At 36.4% G+C, this 6000-nt stretch overlaps 1 long non-coding RNA gene across 1 annotated transcript; it reads right to left on the bottom strand.

Moving 5' to 3' along the window:
- Window positions 1–1358: 1358 nt before the first annotated feature.
- On the bottom strand, window positions 1359–4303 carry LOC120087020 (uncharacterized). Its single transcript, XR_005484405.2, has 2 exons — window positions 3547–4303; window positions 1359–1601 (listed from the first exon to the last, which is right to left on the bottom strand). It is a non-coding gene; the product is annotated as an uncharacterized LOC120087020 (long non-coding RNA).
- Window positions 4304–6000: the final 1697 nt, after the last annotated feature.

Genomic DNA, 6000 nt, shown 5'->3' with positions numbered 1-6000 from the left:
AGGGTTGTAACATGGGATTCGGAACAACTCAAACTCTAGGAATGGATAGGATTTCTTAGGTCAATTCCCAACCTTGACTCTCCAATTCGGTAGCACCGTTGGGGCCACTAACCTTTGAAGTCTTAAAATGAAGGGTTACACTTATAAAATTACTAAGTGTTTGTAAGTTCTTGACTGAAAATGATAACTAAATAACTAAAGGAATAAGAGTTATTCTGGAGATAGTATTTAATTAAGAATATCTTGCTTTAGTGAAGGAGTATTTGACTGCCCCTTGGTAGCACTTATTCTGATTCATTATAGTATCGTCACAAATAAAATAATGAAATATTGGGTACATTATTACTTTGCTAAAATATAATTGAATTTGAAAGCAATTCACTAATAGAATTTGTTTATACTTTCAGAATGACTAGCTCATTAATACAGTTGTTGGCTTCTGATAAACTTATTGGGGACAATTATGCTATATGAAAATTGAATTTGAATATGATACTGGTAATAGATGATTTGAGGTTCGTTTTAACTGAGGAATGTCCTCCAATCCCCAACTCAAGCACAAACTGAATTGTTCGGGAAGCATATGACAGGTGGACAAAGGCAAATGAAAAAGCTTGAGCCTATATTCTTGCCAGCATATTTGATGTTTTGGCGAAGAAACACGAAAGCATGCATACCGTTAAAGAGATTATGGAATCACTGTAGGGGATGTTTGGATAGTCTTCCTTCTCCCTGAGACATGATGCTATCAAGTATGTTTACAACTACCGTATGAAAGAAGGGGCCTTTATTAGAGAACATGTCCTGGACATGATGGTCCATTTCAATGTGGTCGAAGTAAACGGAGCTGTCATAGACTAGAAAAGTCAAGTTGGTTTTATTCTAGAGTCACTTTTGAAGAGCTTTTTGCAATTCCACACTAATGCGTTAATGAACAAAATAGAATATAACTTGACCACTCTTCTCAACGGGCTTCAAGCTTTTCAGTCCATTTTAAGGACTAAAGGACATGAAGTAGAAGTAAAATATCATATAAGTATAAGAGATCAACTTCTAAAATTTCTATCAGCATCTATAATTGATTGAAATGAAATAAGTGATAGAAATTTAAAGTAAGCCAAAACAAAAACAAAAACAAAAACAAAAACAGAAACAAAAAACAAAAAAAGAAAAAAAAAGAGATATAAGAACATATTAGAATTAATTTTTAACTCAACTGCAAATAATAGTACTTAGTTGTATTTTATAAAAATCATTAAGGTGAAGCTTACTCCACAATATTTGGCATGCACTCTAACCTTATGTTATTTAAAAATTAAAAAATATTCACATACAATGCATGTGGTAATAGACTAGTATCCATAAAGTACTATGCATTAAAAAAATCCATGAATAAATTCGTCAACACCCTATAACAAATGAGTCTAGCTATTCATAGTTGTCAAATACATATTCTCATACAATTTGACAAACATAAACGGTAAAGAAAATGGCACGTCATCGAAGTGATTCCTCGTTGTTGCACACAGTTGATCAAGCATTGATTTGCACTCAGGATCAGAAGCAGCCTCCAATGAATTTCCTTCACTCTTAACTCCTTTCTGCAGCAAAACTCACTTTAGGCTCTAAAATTTCGTGTCTTAGTTGGTTGGGCATCCTCATATCTTATAGAAAAAGTTCTCCTAAAATGCAGAAATTTTCAAATTTGGAAACTTGGCGTCAAAGTTCTCTCAAGGGATGCTTATAAATGGTGCCACATGCAATGCTTAGAACCGTCGTGGCGCCATACTGATTTGGGTTTCTTTACATTTTTTCACCCCAATTTTTGTAGGTTTGGCTGGATTTGACTCTTTTGACTTCCAAATCTTGTTTTCTTACTCAGTTCTTGAAAAACACTCACAGACGACATCAAATCTAACAAAATATATATATATAAAAAAATTGCTCTAAATGAAAGGCAAAGAAAATACAGTATTTTTCAGTTACCAGAATTAATTTTGTAAAACAAATACAAACATAACTCGTTACCTTCAAATCCTGCTAACATTCTCATCAACCAAACACAACAATCTTTTATTCCCAACAATCTTATTATTCACAAGCATCTATAAAACCTTAATTCAAACGAACCTAAGTGTTCAAACAAGAAAGTCATCAATAGCTGATTTAAAGCACATCCCGAAAAGAATTGAACTAGGTTCAACAATGGTTAATTTCATAATCGATAATGTTAATGATTGATGGATATAAGCCTATTTGTTTAATGAAAAAAATATCCTAGAGTTTTATATATTATGGTTAATTTCATAATCGATAATGTCAATGTTCTCCGTTTCTATTTTTTAATGAATGGTTAGGTCGTAAAATCTTATTCCTCAATTTTATTTGAAATTAATCAAAATAAATTGCCCCTAGAAAGAATTAAATTGGAAATTACCCTTGATATCGATGATAAACAAAGATGCCTCTCGAGACATCTGAGAATGATTTGAGGGTGTTGATTCTCTCTATTCCTAAAACTACTATATTATGCTAAAAGTTGAGGTTTTGAACCTAAACGGGTCATTCGTGTATCCAAAGAAAATGGAAATTGTTTGATGCTTCTACTTAATATATCATTCTCTTTACATGCAAGTATGGTATCGTCACCAACCATCATCTCTTTTCGGATCTTAGAACAGCAATAAATACTTCATTTGTTTACGACAACCACCTGTTTCTAGTGTCACCAACCTTTTCACATGATATTTTTAACAATCTTAGTTTCTAGAGAATGCCCCAATGAACAGATGTTTGGATATGTCAACCAAATGCACAGAACAGGTGAGCAGATTATACAACATATATAACTAGTTGAAAAAAAAGTTAAACTTCGTCTACCAAATGCAGAAATTCGACCCATTTATATTCCATATCGATAAAGAACACAAACTATAATCGTTCTTCCCTCCAGTGGCCAAGTGTTAACTCAGAACACGTGCACAAACATACTGTAAACTATTCTAGAGAGGTTGTCTTAGTCCTGCCATGAAAAATCTCCCTTGGCCTCCCTTAGGCTTCTTCCCCTTCTGTAGTCAAACTTTTGCATCAGAGCAGAGTAAACCAAGATTATACTTGCGACTATTTCTGGATGACCCTATCTTTGAAAATACGTCTTTTTCAACTTGGTTTGAAGTACTTAATCCTAACATGTTACCAAGTTGTCTTTGCAACTTACTGTCTGCATCAAACAGGTAATAATCGTAACCAGAGGTGGGCAATGAAGAATCTTAACTATTTATATTATCGGAATTGTGGGTCACGGTTTAGACTAATAGCTCGCTTGGGAAGAAAAACTGGAGCTAATATACATCGTACCTCCAAAAATCAACGCCCCTCCCCCCAAAAAAATAATAATAAAATAAAAAGAAAAAGTAAAAAGCTTTAATAATTTCACATTTAAACTCGTTTATCAAACCATATCTATATCTATATTTCTTTTGATTTCTCATTTTATGGAACAAGTGTGTGCTTCGGTGCCTGCAGTAACAGGGAACAACAGCTCACCTTTATAACCATTGTATAATGTTGGCACTCCAGTGCAGGTTTCCTTTTTGACAACCTTGTTAAGGAGAAGAATGATGAAGACCATGTCAGCAACAACAAAGCCACCGTGGTATTAAATGTGATACAATCAGCTGTTGAATGAATAGAGAAATTGCTTAACAGAATTGGTTAGGAAATGATTCTGATTGGCTAAGGATCACCTTTCCCATTCCAGAGCATCTCTTTGTCTCCTCAAATTTTCTTATTTTGTCCTTCTTAACTTGGTATCAGAGCAACTATGGCCAACACAAATTCAATAGCAACTCCCCCTGAATCCTAGTAGTAACATTTTCAGTAGCCCTCCTTTAAACCAGCTCCTTAATTAGATTACTTTCATAAAATTGGACCAGAGCAATTTTTTGTTGTGGAAAAATCTTGCCCTGCCTATTCTAAGGAGCTATAGACTTGAAGGTTACCTGACCGGCCAAAAGACATGTCCACCGATATATCTTCAGACCTCCATGGGAGAAGAATCGAATGTTGCAGGAGCCGTGAATATCGACACTAGTGAGACTCCTGTTAAAAAAAAATCTATTTGAACAGAATTACTTCTATTTGAGAAATATCTAGACCTCAGGCTGTGCAAAAAAACTTCAGTTGGTTTCAGTCATAATGTGACGCCCCAAAGTTTTTTTTTTAAAAAAAAAAGAGAAAGAAGAAAAAAAAAGTTGGTGGTTAATTTAGGAAAAAGAAAAGGGAATTAGGGTTATAAAGGTGTTTTGGGGGACCTTGGGTTGCGTGCCAGAGAGAAAAAAAAAGGAAAAAAGAAATTCTTTTCTCTTCTTCTTCCTTTTTCCAGAATTGCGCCAGAGAGGAAAAAAAAGGAAAAAAGAAATTCTTTTCTCTTCTTCTTCCTTTTTCCAAAATTGCAAACCCCCCTCCCCCCCCCCCCCCCCCCCCCCCAAGCGGTGTTAAAGTTTGATGCTGATTCATGGCCTTGATTACATGCTTATGTCTGAGATTTTAATGACTGTTAATTTCAGGATTCTTGATTGTATGCTTATCTCCATATGAGACTTCAGTGGCTGTTACTATTACCATTGAGCTATGCACATCGCATGTGTGAGCCTTCGGGCCACACCTTATGCTTATGTACGGTGTCTTTTTTGGGATCACCACTTGTGTTTATGCCTGTGACCTTTGTGTCACTATTTATGAAAGCGTGCCTTCGGGTTCGCCCCTTATGCCTATGCCTATGATGTTCTTGGGCATTTTGGTCCAATGGAAAGACTAACAGATCACTGAGTGGGCCCAGTAGTGGGCTGCTTACTGAGTATATTTTTATACTCACCATTTTCTTTCCCTATTTTTCAGTTAAGGGTAATGACAAACTACCGCATGACAAGAGAGATCCGTGACCTGGCCATTAGGATGATTTACTGCTTCTGCACTTAGTATCATGTTTTGAAATCTAGTTTAGGAGTTAGGCATTTTACACTCTCATGCAAAATTTATTAATTTTATTATTTGACTATTTAATTGTCTTCATTTTAAAGTTGGGTTTAGGGGTACCCCGAATTGTAAATTTTTATTTTATTTATTTTTATTTAATTATGTTTTCTTATCTTTGCTCATTTGAGCATTATTAAATAAAATTTGGCTTTTTTATTTGATGGTTTAAAAGAAAATGTACGGTTGAGCCTATGCATGCATGAAGTAGCATCTTAGTATTAAGTAGGAAACTAGGGTCGTTATAGTTGGTATCAGAGCCTAAGTTTTAGGTTCTGTAGACTGACTAACATCGCGAGTCTAATCTATTCCTTATGGCCACAAATGGATCTTTCGTCATCGCCAAGTATGTTGTTTTAAAATCTTTAGGGAAATATATTTATATATGAAATCCTACTTTTTGTGCAGTCATTTGATGATTTACCTTGCGTGTGGTCACTAGGTATGGCGCCACGAACTAGAGGAAGGGGCAGTTGAGGCAGGAAATTAGTTGGGGAGCGGGACCCCGACCTGCAAGAACCCGAGGTGCAGAGCCAAGAGGTGTGGGACCCACCACCTCGTGACCCCTCTGAGTCAACTTGGTATAGGGTTAGACCAATAAGTGGGTCTCGAGCTTCGACTGTGCCCCCGCCAGGATCGTCGTCCTCAGAAATTCCTATAGAATATACGGCTATGGCTGCAGCTATTGGGAATGTCGTCACGCAGGCCGTGGTGGGACAGCTGAGGGGCATTATGGCCGAGCAGATAGCCCAGCACGTACAGTCACAGCAGGCACCATCCTCGCCAGTCCCGTTTCCACCAGTTCAGAATCAAGATAGGGCCATGAGTCGAACCGTGGCAGACCCTTCTTTGGAAGTTGGATACCTGTGAGATTTTAAGAAGTATGATCCCCCGACGTTTAACGGGTCTCTAAAAGACCCCACAAATGCAGAATTGTGGTTGTCCAGAGATTTTTCAGTACATGAG

Source organism: Benincasa hispida, chromosome 9 (genome assembly GCF_027475165.1).
Source record: "Benincasa hispida cultivar pf3 chromosome 9, pf3_genome.v1.1, whole genome shotgun sequence".
Classification (NCBI taxonomy): domain Eukaryota; kingdom Viridiplantae; phylum Streptophyta; class Magnoliopsida; order Cucurbitales; family Cucurbitaceae; genus Benincasa; species Benincasa hispida.
Note: the sequence above shows the minus strand (reverse complement) of the source record. Positions and strands in the feature narration are given on the sequence as shown.